Here is a 14,657-nt window from a genome sequence, read left to right on the forward strand (position 1 = left end):
AATACTGGGTTGTTTCCAATCTTTTGATAATCCAAACAATCCAACAGTGAATAATTTTGAATAATATCACCTTTGTGAGAATATATCTGTAGTATAAATTCTGAAGGGAAAAATCATTGGACTGAAGATTATGTACATTCAACAATTTGGTGGATAAATTGCCTAACTCTAAAAAGAAGGCCAAATATCAGTAGTCTGTGAGAGAGCGGATCTCTGTATCTCTTTGACAACACTAGCTAGTGTCAAACTTTTTAATATTTGTCAGTTTTTTGTTGATTAGCTTTGCTTTTCTTACGAATGAGTTTGAAGATTTTCCCCCTTATTATTGGCCATAATGTATGTTTTCAGTTACCGATTTGGTCATGTGCTTTGCCGTTTTATGGAGCTCTTTATGTTTTTGTATATTAAGGAAAGGAGCCTCTTGCCATTTTTTTTTTTTTTAAGTTTTCCAGTTGACAATTGTATACACTTATGAGGGTGTAATGTTTTTTATTTTTACTTGACACATATATAGTGTATATTTATGGTAACATACATGGTGTACATTTAAATTTTATACACTATTAAAACATTGTTGTGTAATGATCACATCTGGCTAATTAGAGTATTTTCATCACTTTAAATATTTACCATTTCTTTGTGAGCCTCTTGTCATTTATTAGATTACTTTTGCTCAAGTTTTGCTCATCTTTTGATTTTATTATTTTGCCCAACAGAAGTTTTCATTTTTTGTTGTTGAATATAGTAATCTCATCTTCCGTGACTGAGGTGGGCAGTGGAGAACAGTTCTGTGTTAGATTTAAAAGGTCTTTATCATTGATTATAGGGCTCACTTTTCCCTTCAGATTATAGCATCTCTGAATAACATGAATCTCTAACTTATCATACTTCAACTTTTGTTTCTTTTTCTTCTTTTTCGTAAATTAGTTTGGCCAGGTGTCTTTAGGAAGAAAATGAATATACATAAATAATTATCTTTTAAAATATAAATAATAGGTATTGGGACTCATAATGGAAGAAGAGGTATACATTCATAATGACAACTACAAAGATAAAAATGCCTGGGAGCATATTACTTAAAAAAAAATTTAAACTCTATGGAAGAATAAGAAAGAGTATTTGAATCAGTTCACATTTTTTGATAAGATACATATGAAATTCTTCAAATATATATTTAAAGCTATATATTTTAAGTATTGCTTTAGCTGCATCCTGTAAATTTTGATATTTTTCGTTTTCATTCAGTTAAAAATATTTTCTAATTTCCCTTTATATTTTGTCTTTGTTATTTAGAAGTTGGAAGTTTAATTTCCAAATGTTTGTGGATTTCCCAGTTTTTTAGTTGATATCAAATTCAATTCTGGTATGGTTAGAGAACATATAAATGTATTTGTTTATAAGACAGGGTCTTGCTGTGTTGCCCAGGCTGGTCTTGAACTCCGGGGCTTAAGCAATCCGTCCACCTCAGGCTCCTGAAGTGTTGGGATTACAGGCGTGAGCCACCTTGTGAGGCTCAGACAACATATTTTTATGACTTCAATCCATTTAAATTTAGTGAGACTTATTTTGTGGCCCAGCATGTGGCCTGTCCTAGAGAATGTTTTAAAACAATATGTATTCTAGTATTGTTTGGTAGTGTTTTCAGTATATGCCACTTACGTATAGTTGGTTGATAGTGTGGTTCCGGTCTTCTCTGTCCTTTCTAGTTTTCTGTCTAATTATTATATCACTTATTTAGAGTGAGACATTGAGATCTCCAAATATAATTGTTGAATTTTTAATTTTTCCTTTCAATCGTGTTAGTTACTGCTTCATTATTTTGGGACTCTTTTTAGATGCATACACAATTGTTATATCTTCCTGATGTTTTGACTGTTTATTATTATGAAATGTCTTTCGTTGTCTCTATAGTCTTAAAGTGTGTTTTATCTGATGTTAATATAGCCATTCTGTCTCTTATGGGTACTGCTTCTATAGTATATCCTTTTTTTCCCCATCCTTTTACTTTCAGTTTTGAATGTAGGATATGTCTTTTGTTGATAGCATATAGTTGGAATTTGTGTTTCTGTCCTTTCTGACAGTCGTTGCCTTTCCATTGGACTATTTAGACCATTCGTATTTAATTAGGGATATAGTTGGATTTGCATTTGCCATTTTGGTACCTGCTACACACACACACACACACGCACAATATATATATATACACACACACACACATATATAAAAAGATATATATACACATATATATAAAGCAAGTATATATAGTGTCATTTCACTATGGTTTATATATGATATGGTCCTTTATATATATATGTATCTACATAGATATAGATAGATATCTCCTATGTTTTTGTTCCTTTGTTTCCTCTATTGCCTTTTGTGTTAAATACTTTTTAGTGTGCCATTTTAATTACTCCAGTGATTTTTTTAACTGTATATTTTTAAAGATATTTTCTTTGTGGTTGCTGTCAGGATTATGCATTTTAACAGGCTGCTTATTATCAGTAAGATAAAGAAACTCCTCCAATGTAGGTCCATTTTCTCTTCTTTATTGTACCGCTATTGTAATATACTTCTCTATATATTATAAACCCAGTAGTACAGTGTTGTGATCATTGCTTTATACATTCTTAGGTGTTTTAAAGGAAGGAAGAAATGAGAAAAATATGTTTATAGAGTCTTTTTTGAATTAACCCACATATTTGCCATTTCTGGTGCTCTTCAATTCTTTCTGTGTATTTAAGTCTGATGTCTTTTCCTTTCAGCTTGATGGGCTTCCTTTGGTGTTTGTTTAAGGCAGGTCTGCTAGCAAAAACAATTGTCTCAATTTTTGGTTATCTGGGAATATTTTTTCATTTTTGAAGGATAGTTTTGCTGCCTTCTTGGTTGACAGCTGTATCTTTCAACTTTTTGAATATGTGATTTCACTGTCTTCTTGTCTCTATTGTTTTTAATTGGAAGTTAGCCACTAATCTCTGCATATGCTGAATCATTATTCTCTTCCTACTTTCAAGATTTTTCTCCTTGTGTTTGCTTTCAACAAGTTTGACTACGTTGTGTCCAGTTGTAGGTTGCTTTATATTTTCCTACTTTAAATTCATTGTGCTTCTTAGATCTGTAGATTTATTTTCCTTAGAAAAATTAAATTTGGGGCCAGGCATGGTGGCTCATACCTATAATCCCAGCACAGGTGGGGATTTGAGAGGCCAAGGTGGTCACATCACCTGAGGTCAGGAGTTCAAGACCAGCTTGGCCAACATGGTGAAACCCTGTCTCTACAAAAATACAAAAATTAGCCGGGCATGATGGCGGGTTCCTGTAATCCCAGCTACTTGGGAGGCTGAGGCAGGAGAATCGCTTGAACCTGGGAGGCACAGGTTGCAGTGAGCCGAGATCACACTATTACACTCCAGACTGGGTGACTGAGCGAGACTCCGTCTTAAAAAAAGAGAAAGTAAATTTGTCACGTTTTGGCCAATATTTTATTAATTTTTTTTTCTTCCCTTCTTTCCTGGTACTCAAAATGTTGGTAAGCTGGATGTTGTTCCACATGTCTTTGAGGCTCTGTTCATTTTACTTCCATCTTTTTCCACTCTTGTTTTTCAGAGTAGATGGTTTCTATTGATGTATCTTAAAAGTCACTGATTTTCTTTTGCCATAAATCTGTTGAGCCCTTCTGATGAATTTTTTATTTCTGTTACTGTATTCTTAAACTTCAGGATTTCCATTTGGTTCTTTTACATAATTTCTGCATCTTTGTTGAGGATCTCTTATTGGTTGATTGCGGTTTTTCATAATTAAAAAACTTTAAAACATGAGTTCCTTTTAACATATTTAACATATCTATAATAGATATTTTACAAAATATATTGTAACAACTCTGGATTGTGATGAGCCCCTCCCCTTTTATTGTTACTGTTGTCATTTCACTATAGTTTATATATGATACAATCCTATTGAGGAAAAGAAATTTTATTTTGCATGAAAGTGTATCTGGAAAAAGATATACGTGAATATCCAGGAAAATTCTGAAATGTAAGAGTACTGAGAGGTGAATAGCTCTATAAGAATTTGGACTTTTAAAAAAATATGTAAACTGTTGAAATGTTTTTTAAAAAATGAATTAATATACTTTCTGAAATTCAAAGAGGAAATCATTACTGATATGGATGTAGGTGGGAAAGACTATTCTTTTTGCCTTTGCACCATCCTAAGCTAATGTAAAATCATAGGATCTTTCATGTATCATCTGGTGTCCACACTTCTTGTGAAGGAGTGTTTGCAAACTATTCTTGATAGATAGGAATCTAATATTTTAAGAACCTCCAGGGTAGGAAATTCCATAAAATCTTTAGTCTGTTAACTATGCTCTGAATACTTACTGTCAGGAAGTTTTCTTCCTGTGTATAGCCTATACTCTGTTTTTGTTTTGAATGTGCTAAAAATTTTCCATATATTTTTATCTATCTTTTTTGTCAGCTTTTTCCTGTTGGTGGTAATCTTGCTGATAATATTTAATCTGATTTTATAACCATAATTGTTTCTATTGTTTTTGGCCACTAGAATTTTATGTTGAATTTATATAATAGTTTCTTTTAAGTTTTGGCATGCCATTAGTTCTGTTTGTTTGTAAGGCCTGCCATTGTGTTTCTTCTGTCTTCACTTCATAGACTTTAACAAAGCAGATATGATTAGTGTTTGTAAGTAGTTTCTTAAGTTTTGTTTTTTCTAACCTTTTAGGTCTGTAATTCTCTGAATTTCCTTGAATATCCTGTATCTTTGAGGCTGTAGATTCCACATCTAGGCAATTGTTTTTTGTTTTTTGTTTTTTTTGAGACAGAGTCTCGCTTTGTTGCCCAGGCTGGAGTGCAGTGGCGCATTCTCGGCTCACTGCAAGCACTGCTCCCCGGGTTCATGCCATTCTTCTGCCTCAGCCTCCCGAGTAGCTGGGACTATACACGCCCGCCACCACGCCCGGCTAATTTTTGGTATTTTTAGTAGAGATGGGGTTTCATCGTCTTAGCCAGGATGGTCTCGATCTCCTGACCTTGTGATCTGCCTGCCTCGGCCTCCCAAAGTGCTGGGATTACAGGCATGAGCCACCGTGACTGGCCGGCAGTTGTTCTTTATAAGGCCAAGTTTATTTCTCATTTACCGTCTACTTACTACTATTGCATTTTTTCAATTTCAAACATAAAAACAAGTCAGTACATTGATCATTGAGTCATAACTTACTGTATTTAGAAAGAATTTTCACTTCAGTATTCATACCAATTTGCATATATTATATTTGTATAGTATTTTTTCCTACCATTAATAATGTTTGTTGTGTGTGTGTTTATTGTAGGAATTGGATGGCATAAGTGATTAAGGTGGTATTGAGGATTTCTGAAGTCTATGAAAGGTGGAAACTCAACCATGATTTCTTTTTCAACTCTACAGCATTCCCTTCCTTGAAGTCTTCATTTTTACCTTAGTCTCAGGTAATTTTAATACTTGCATTTCATAATCTTGAATAAATAAGTTTTTTCAAATATGAAGTCATTGTGTTTAGCTGCTAGAATTTTATACTGAATTTATATAATAGTTTCTTAAAGTTTTGGTATTTATATTTGGAAGAAACTAGTTTTTTTCTTGAGGAAACAAATTTAAGAGATGAATAATGGTGTCATTTTAGACTCTAACACACAACAAAAATGTGTAATCTTAAGTGAAATTGAATTGAGAGTTATTTTCTTGGTTTAACACTTTTTCTCAACAGGATATAGCATTTTTTACCCTATATCCTGAACACATATACACTCATATTAAATTTCCCAGAATTTTCAAAGAAACTGTTTTCACACTGAGGAAAGTTAGGCATGTTAGTCAAGTTTAATGGTGTTTGCTATATAATTTTTAAAATGTGAAAAAACATATCAGTTTCTATACATCTGTACATGTTGTGTGTATGCCTGCACTAATATAAGGAAGCAGTCTTATAGATAATTCAGTAATCACTTAAGTATATAGGCTTGGCTACTGTGACTGAGGCTTATAAAGGTAGAAATATATTTGAATTTACTTGAAAAGTCTGTGTAAACTATCTTGAGAGTATATAGAGGCTGCAGAATCACTATATACCAGGGCTCCTTTGTCTTGCTCTGCTCTTATGTACAGTTTCTATATTGTGGGTGAGAATGGTTACCATTGTGTCTGCTGATAAGAAGAAAAAGAGAATGGCATTCTGTTTACCTTTAAGAGGAGTTTGTGTATATCACTTTCACTCAGATCCCTTTGGTTTTAACTTTGTCACATGTCACAACCAGCTGCAAAGGAGGCTGGGAAGTAAGTGACTCTGATTTAGGCAGCCATATGTTGCACTTAATTTTTATTACTGGATAAGAAGGAGAGAACAGATTCTGGGGAGATAGCCAGGTATCTGTCACATTAAGGTTTGAGTCCGATATATTTTCCATTAAAAAGAAGTGCTGTTGATTTAAACAGTTAACTTTTTCGTTGTTGTTCTAGAATGAGTCTTGGTTACTGTATAGTATGTATTAAAAATAACCATTAGCAATCTAGGCATAGTGGTATGTGCCCAGTCCCATCTCATTTAATTGAAAAAAAATTAGGTGTTTAACATTTGTTCATAGTATACAGGGATATTTTGTTTTAAGAAGTTTTTAAAAATATTTTTTAAATATTTCTTTTGATCGTGTAAGAATACAGAAACTTTATAGTTTGAATATTAATGTTTGAATTGTTGATATTGGCATAAAATGTAATGGATGCAATAACTAGATCCAACAGAATGTAGGATTCTGCTTTGTGGGAACTTTTTTTTTTTTTTTTTTTTTAACCTTTTCCCTCCCCCTCTTCTTGTTAAGATAAATTATAGCTGTTTCTTAAACTGTTTGAATTTCTGTAAATTTGATATTTTAGTATTTTAAATACTACTATCTTCTTGTTACATTGTTTTACAGAACAGATAATAAATATTTGGAATGCAGAATATGCCTAGATTCTGTTTCCTTTGAGAGGGGCTTCAGTGTGGTATAGAAATGCCTATTAACTTTGGCTTATTCAAATATTTATAAATTATTTTTCTGTGGTGAAAAATAGTTTTTTTTTTTTAACTTTTTAGGTTTTTGAAGTCGTATTATATAAAATGATTATTGTTAGTGTGTAAAGCAGCTATTGAAACAGGTATTTATTTAAACATCCTTTATTGTTGTTAGCACTGATCAGAGAAGCCTTTGTGTCCCATTGTATAAATGATGTTCCTGTTAGGATATTTTGAAATAGTAGTACTTTAAAAATTAACATAGTTTACAAGGTATGTTTTATAGATACAAAATGGTAGTTATACAGAAATATATCTGAAGAGGTCTTTGAGTGTACTTAGACAAGAAATAGATTTTGTTTTTTTAATAAGAGATGAAGTAGTTTCTGCTTAGATCAAAACTGTACTTTTCAAGGATGAAAGCAAATGCAAAACTTCTTCAGAATAACAAATAGCAAATTTGTTAAAGGTTCTGGTATTAATCATGGGTTTCATCTCACCAAATGATTTGGAGGCTCATTGATACTTGTATTTCTAATGCTGATATTTTTAAGGTGTAATTTCTCACAGTTAGAAACATAGGTTAGAAATGTTAATATCCAAGTGAATGTAACTGGCATCCTGCAAATAACAAAGTGCTTTGGATCAGAAGTAATTTGTGAAATCTAGCTTTTTTTCTTTTACCTGTTTTCAGAACAGGTTCCTTTGAGTGCCTCTCTTTTGGCTTGCAAGTGAAGTTTCATTTTAGAATGAATAGGTTCTGTTACAAAGTCGGGGGAAGAGGTGTTACTGAATTTGTGAGAATATTTTAAGTTGAAAATTACTCTTTTTATACAGAAGACGATGATTAGGTTCCGAAGCTTGCCTATTATAACCTGCTTTGACTCATAGTTGAAGTTCCATATTATTCAAAAAAGTTTATGGAAAATAATATTACTACCAAACTCAATACATAGAAATGGAGGATCTCTAAGTGGGAAATATTTATTTCTTTCATGCTCAAATGCAGATTAATTAAAGGTAATAAGTGGCACATGGAAGGTCATATACATTCTGAAAGGGAACTTGGTGCTTTAAAAAATTTTAGAGCATATAGCACAAGCCTTCAAATCTGTTTTCATTTTAAATTGTACAGCCCTCTTTTTTTGATACAGGTGTATCATTAGCACTGACTGGTTTTACATTTATTAGCCATATTTAGGATTATTTTTAAATTTCCAATTGGAAATGGGAAGGTAGAGAGATTTTCCTGGTAAGGCTTTGAGAAAACAGAGGAAGGAAGGTAGCTTAAGAAGATATATTTAAACCCATGAAAAAGAAAGAATGGCTGAGGAGAAATTCACTGAGATATGAGTAACAGATAGAAATTGGAAAACAGAAGGCCGGGCACGGTAGCTCACGCCTGTAATCCCAGCACTTTGGGAGGCCGAGGTGGGTGGATCACAAGGTCAGGAGATCGAGAGCACGGTGAAACCCCATCTCTAAAAATACAAAAAATTAGCCGGGCATGGTGGCGGGCACCTGTAGTCCCAGCTGCTCGGGAGGCTGAGGCAGGAGAATGGCGTGAACCCGGGAGGCGGAGCTTGCAGTAAGCTGAGATCGCGCCACTGCACTCCAGCCTGGGCGACAGAGCGAGACTCCCTCTCAAAAAAAAAAAAAAAAAAAAGAAATTGGAAAACAGAAAATGTGGAAAGTGTCGAGTCCTCCCACAGAAGAAAAGGGGATTCTGTGTCAGAACGTTCTCCCATGGTAGCCATGAGATGGAGTAGTCAGCTAAGGACAGTTTGATTGCTTTGCCAAGCCAAGCAATGATGATAGAGAGGCCTTAAGAGCAGGTGGTGAGAGGGCAATAAGAGTTCAACTACTTCCTAATGTGTCCAGGGCCTTTTAAAGTCAGGAAATAGTGTGATACGGTAAAAAGTGCATTGAGTTAGCTAAGTCTGGTTTGAAATCCCAGTTTACTTCTTAGCTATGCATCCTTGGGTAAGCCCCAGTTTGTCTGTTAAATGAGGATATGCTGTTACTGTCTTGAGGGTTATTGTAAGTATTAAGTAAGGCAATATATTTAAAGGTGCCCAGCACAGTGTCTTACATTTCAGCACACATTAGTTGTCTTTCCTCTCCAGGTTTTCATAATTTCTGAATTTTAGAATACAGACGTAAACATACTAATTTGGAAAGACCCCATTAATTGTATAAAACTCCCATTAAGAAAACCTCAGCAAGCATTTTTTTTCCCCGATTTTTAATTGGCCCTTGTAGAACAAGGAAGCATTTTTAAGAGCCTTGTATATTTGATTAAAAATGAGTAATAGTACCCAACTTGTCCATTTGTAATGCGTCTGTTAACTTTGTCCTCTGAAGACAAGCCCAGACAGTTCCCCAAGTTTTGGAAATAATTGTCAAAAAACATTTGTGTTAAAAGCCTGTGTATTTAATTCCTTATTAAAAGCCCTGACCCAAAACTGTTTGCTCTGTTTCAACTTAATATAAATCTGTAAAGCTTAGTTTTTAATTACTTACACGTAATTGATTAGAGACATTAAATTCGAAGATGACCACAAGAAGAGTCAACTATTTCTTCTGGTAGACAGGAGAAAAGTAATGGCAGATAATTTACATTCTTTTTAAGTACCCCTCTGTCACTAGGCTTAAATGACTAGACGGTTACCTAAGTCACTACAGTTAGACTTTTACACAGCTGAACTAAACATGTCAATAGGAAGGATGTTAGGTGTGTGTGGGGTTGGGAGTGGGAGCGGGGAGGGGAAATTCAATGGAATTGGAAGTTGTGTTGTGGCCCCCTAAATACCCCTGTAGCCGGTTTCTCTCGCAGAGGGATGGTGATGAGGGAAGAATAAATCATGGAAGCGGGGAAAGAATGCAGAATTTGAAGTAATCTGTGAAAGGGAGATTTAGGAGAAATTGGCCTTAGTTGGTCTCCTTCCTTTCTCTTTCCTGCTCTGTTGTAGTTTTCACCATTCTCTGCTGTGGGTAACTTGAAGTGCAGAGGAAGGATTGCCTCTCATTCTTAGCTGAATTAGCCCTCGGACATCATTGTCCAGCCTGTCTTGGTTCTTAACAGTGCTGCCATTTTGTACTCTGTGGTGTCAGCTGCCTAAGGTCTCTACGAGATAAAGGGTCTTCACAGGGAGCTCAGCGTGGCTTATTACTCCACGTATTTTCTTTTCTCTTCAGTTGGACAGGGGTTCCTTGAAGCTGAAATTAATTGTTTAGTTTTTTCCCCTTCCAAATCAGTCTTCCATGTGAGTAATAAGATTTAAAGGAAGCATTCTTTCTTTCCTCTTCTGTGTCGTATCCCTAACCCCTGACTTTCCATTAATTATACACACATTTGGATTAGAAAGCAGTTGGCTTTTTGAGGAGTTAACAGGAAGAGACAGTTAATTATTCACATATTAGTGTGGCTTGACTACCTCAGTTTTCTTTCTTTACACTTAGCTGATCCTCCCTAAAAATAATGAAATTAGGGGAGGGATATGACATGTGTTAGCTTTTGAGCTTGGAACCTTTTGTTGTATTTGGATTTTTGAATATGCAGTGAGGCACGTGAGAGCTTTGACTGAGACCACTGAAGAGTTTCAGTGGGAAAGGTTAAAACCATAATGGCAGAGAAGGGAGGTGCAAGGACAATACAAGTGTGTTTTTTCTACTTTATCTTTTTTTAATTAATAAATGTAGCTTTGTCCTGTTCCCTTTTTCCATGGACCTGGTAAAATTTCCCGGCCAGAGACAGGTTGAGGTATATGATAGAGGTATGACTCACTTTGTCTTTGAAACATGTCTTAAAATAACACTAAGTCTTTGTTTTAAAATAAAGAAGAAAAACAAGACCTAGAGTCAATTCTGTTACTCATACCCTGTTAGCTTGCTGTAACCTTAAAGAAAGAAAAGATGTTGGTACATGAAAAAGGAATAATAAAAAGTCAAAATTAGTCTTCTTCATGAAGATCCTTTCTTATTTCATTTTCCAAATTCCAGTTAAGTTTCTTACCAGGAAAATATATATATATATATGTGTGTGCGTGTGTATATATGTTTCTCTCTCTCTGTGTGTGTGTGTGTGTGTGTGTGTATAGAAAGGATCTTACTATCTACATAGTTGTCCTTGATTTTTTTTCACTTAATATATCTTGGAGAACCAGCACATAAAGCTAACATCATTCCTTTTAATGGCTGCACGTATTCCATTGTATGATTGAGTCATAATTAATGTAACAAGTCCCCTGTCTATGGATGCTTAAATATGTTTCCAGTCTTTCCCATTGAAGGGTTGTAGCAAACATCCTCGTACTTTCTTCTTTGATGAGTGTCTATGAATAAACCCATAAGGTTGTATACTATATATCTCTAGCAGTGAGATTGCTGAATCAAGAGTACATACAGTTTTCATTTTGATAGATATTTCCAAAGCTCAGTTTAAAGCTTTGTCTTATTTAAAACCTTGTATCCATTGATATTGGAGTTTGTTTTGATATCTTAGTACTTTCTGGTATTTTGGGGAAATTTCAGGGTATTTCAAAAACAGTTTCCAGGCCAGACAGTTTAACTCCCAATATATGCCTTAATTTGGGGCCATAGGAATAAGGAACTTATGTAAAAAGGAAGAGAGATTTATTTTTCTTTGCATGTGGTCGGTTTTCAGGAAGATTTTTAAAGAGGTCATTTGTTTTTCATTTGGAGTGTTTCCACTTTACTACTTCTGTATCAAGGTGTGCTCTCTTCCTGTTCCAAGTCTCTCACTCTAGCACTTTATGCCTTTTTTCCAAAATATTATCTGTCCCTAGAATACTACTGCTTCCTCAATACTTATTGTTTTGGCTTGATGCTAAGCATACAATTAGGTAAAAAAAAAAAAAAAAAAATCACATCAAGCTAAAAATCTTCTGCACAGGAAAAGATATAGTCAACAAAGTGAAGAGACAACCCACAGAATGGGGGAAAATATTTGCAAACTACCCATCTGACAAGGGATTAATAACCAGAATATATAAGGAGCTCAAACAATTCTATAGGAAAAAAAATCTAATAATTCAATCAAAAAATGGGCAAAAGATTTCAGTAGACGTTTCTCAAAAGACATGCAAATGGCAAACAGGCATATGAGCATGAAAAGGTGCTCAACATCATTGATCATCAGAGAAATGGAGATCAAAACTACAATGAGATGTCATCTCTAGTTAAAATTGCTTATATCCAAAAGACAGGCAATTACCAGTGCCGGTGAGGATGTGGAGAAAAGGGAACCCTTCTATGCTGTTGGTGGGAATGTAAATTAGTACAGCCACTATGGAGAAAAGTTTGGTGGTTCCTCAAAGAACTAAAAATTGAGCTACCATACGATCTAGCAGTCCCACTGCTGGGCATATACCCCCCCAAAAGGAAATCAGTATGTTAAGATATTTGCACTCCTGTGTTTGTTGCAGCACTGTTTACAATAGCTAAGAATTGGAAGCCACCTGAGTGTGTATGAACAGATGAGTGGATAAACAAAATGTACATGTACACAGTGGAGCAGGATTCAGCCATAAAAAAGAATGAGATCCAGTCATTTGCAACAACATGAGTGAAACTGGAGATCACTATGTTAAATGAAATAAGCTAGGCACAGAAAGACAAATGCATGTTCTCACTTATTTGTGGTATCTAAAAATCAAAACAATTGAACTCATGGACATAGAGAGTTAAAGGATAGTTGCTAGAGGCTGAGAAGGGGAAGGTGGGGATGGTTAATGGGCAAAAAAAAAAAAAAAAGAAAAAAATGAATAAGACCTACTATTTGATAGCACAATAGGATTACTGTAGTCAATAACAACTTGATTGTACATTTAAAAATAAAGAATGTAATTGGGTTGTTTGTAACTCAAAGGGTAAATTCTTGAGGGGATGGATACCCCATTCTCCATGATTTGCTTATTTCACATTGCATGCTTATATCAAAATATCTCATGTACCCCATAAATATATATACTTATGTATATATGCACTGCCCCCAATTTTTTTTTTTTTTTTTTTTTTTTTTTTTTTTTTGAGATGGAGTCTTGCTCTCGCCTGGGCTGGTGTGAAGTGGTTCGATCTCGGCTCACTGCAACCTTCACCTCCTGGGTTCAAATGATTCTTCTCCCTCAGCCTCCTGAGTAGCTGGGACTACAGGCACCCGCCACCATGCCTAGCTACATTTTTTGTATTTTTAGTGGAGACACGGTTTCACCATGTTGGCCAGGATGGTCTTGATCTCCTGACCTCGTGATCTGCCCGCCTCGGCCTCCCAAAGTGTTGGGATTACAGGCGTGAGCCACTGTGCCCGGCCAATGTTTTATGTATTTAAAACATAAAAACATAGTTATTTTGTATATTTAATGATTGTTTCTAAGTTTTCTTTAGTGATTTGTCTGGTAGTGTTCCTGTCAGTTTATTCTTTATTGAATTCATCTCTTCTTATTTTTAAGGTATTTTAATATATTAAGGATATGGAATTTTTGACTGATGTTACAAATACTTTTCACCAATTGATTTTTAAGGATTTCCAAATAAATGGTCAGAATAATCAAATTTTAGCCTTAAGGGAGTGTTTCATTTAGTTTTAGTTTATTTTCTAAGAAATGTGATAAATGAAATTTTTGAAGAGAGCAGATATTTGGTGATGTATGTAACATCTTTGACGTTTATTTTTATTTATTTATTTTTGAGACAGGGTCTTGTTCTGTCACCCAGGCAGAGTGCAGTAGTACAATCACAGCTCACTGCAGCCCCGACCTCCTGGGCTCAAGCCATCCTCCTGCCTCAGTCTCCCAAGTAGCTGGGACCACAGGTGCGTGCCACCATGCCCAGCTAATTATTGTATTTTTATTTTGTAGAGATGGGGTTTTGCCTTGTTGCCCTGGCTGGTCTCACACTCCTGGGCTCATGTGATACGCCTACCTCGGCCTCCTAGATTGTTGGAATTACAGGCATGAGCTACCATACCCAGCAATCTTTGACCTTTAGATTTTAACTTTGCTGCCTTAAAGATTTTGAAAAGTGAAATAAGGTGTTTTGTACAGATATACTGTATATATTCTAGGCTGATAACACCTCGTACCAGGGAAGAAAGATTAGCAAGTTTTGAATTATACATTTGTATATTTTGCTGTTTATGAGGTTGTTTTGAGCTGTTCATTTCAGTAAAGGTTTCTTCGTTAACAATAACCTTAGTAAACGAAAGAGTATTTTGATTTCAGTAGTGTGTTGGAATTTAGCTTTGGTGTTTGACTGCTGAAAACTGTGATCAAAGTTGGTCATTACTTATGTGATTAATTTGGGAAAGAAGTGACTAAACTGAAATATACTTAACATTTTCATTATGGTAATGACTGCTGTAGTGGTTTTCTGTGTATACCTTTGTATACATTTTTTATTTCATCAAGATAAATTCCAAAATGTAGAATTCCTTGTTCAAAGAATATGTACATTTTTATAGCTTTTGATACATACTACCAAATGACTTTTGAAAGTAGTTGATATAATACATACTTTTATTATCAGTAGATGAGTGTCTTTTTTTAATACTTCAACATTGGATGTATTTTTTAAGAGTCATTATCAGTTTGGT

At 34.7% G+C, this 14,657-nt stretch overlaps 1 protein-coding gene across 3 annotated transcripts in view; it reads left to right on the plus strand.

The window, feature by feature from the left end:
* Window positions 1-14,657, plus strand: part of ZNF148 (zinc finger protein 148) — a 105,006-nt gene that overhangs the window by 9,582 nt on the left and 80,767 nt on the right. Inside the window, exons 2-3 of one of the 3 annotated variants that reach the window (XM_011971530.1) lie at window positions 5,348-5,483; window positions 13,761-13,877. The gene's annotated coding sequence lies outside the window, so the exon portion shown is untranslated. The remainder of the gene's footprint in view (window positions 1-5,347; window positions 5,484-13,760; window positions 13,878-14,657) is intronic. The other 2 variants (XM_011971529.1, XM_011971532.1) reach the window with 2 other exon arrangements.

The sequence above is a fragment of the Mandrillus leucophaeus genome, unplaced genomic scaffold, assembly GCF_000951045.1.
Source record: "Mandrillus leucophaeus isolate KB7577 unplaced genomic scaffold, Mleu.le_1.0 Scaffold123, whole genome shotgun sequence".
Lineage (NCBI taxonomy): Eukaryota > Metazoa > Chordata > Mammalia > Primates > Cercopithecidae > Mandrillus > Mandrillus leucophaeus.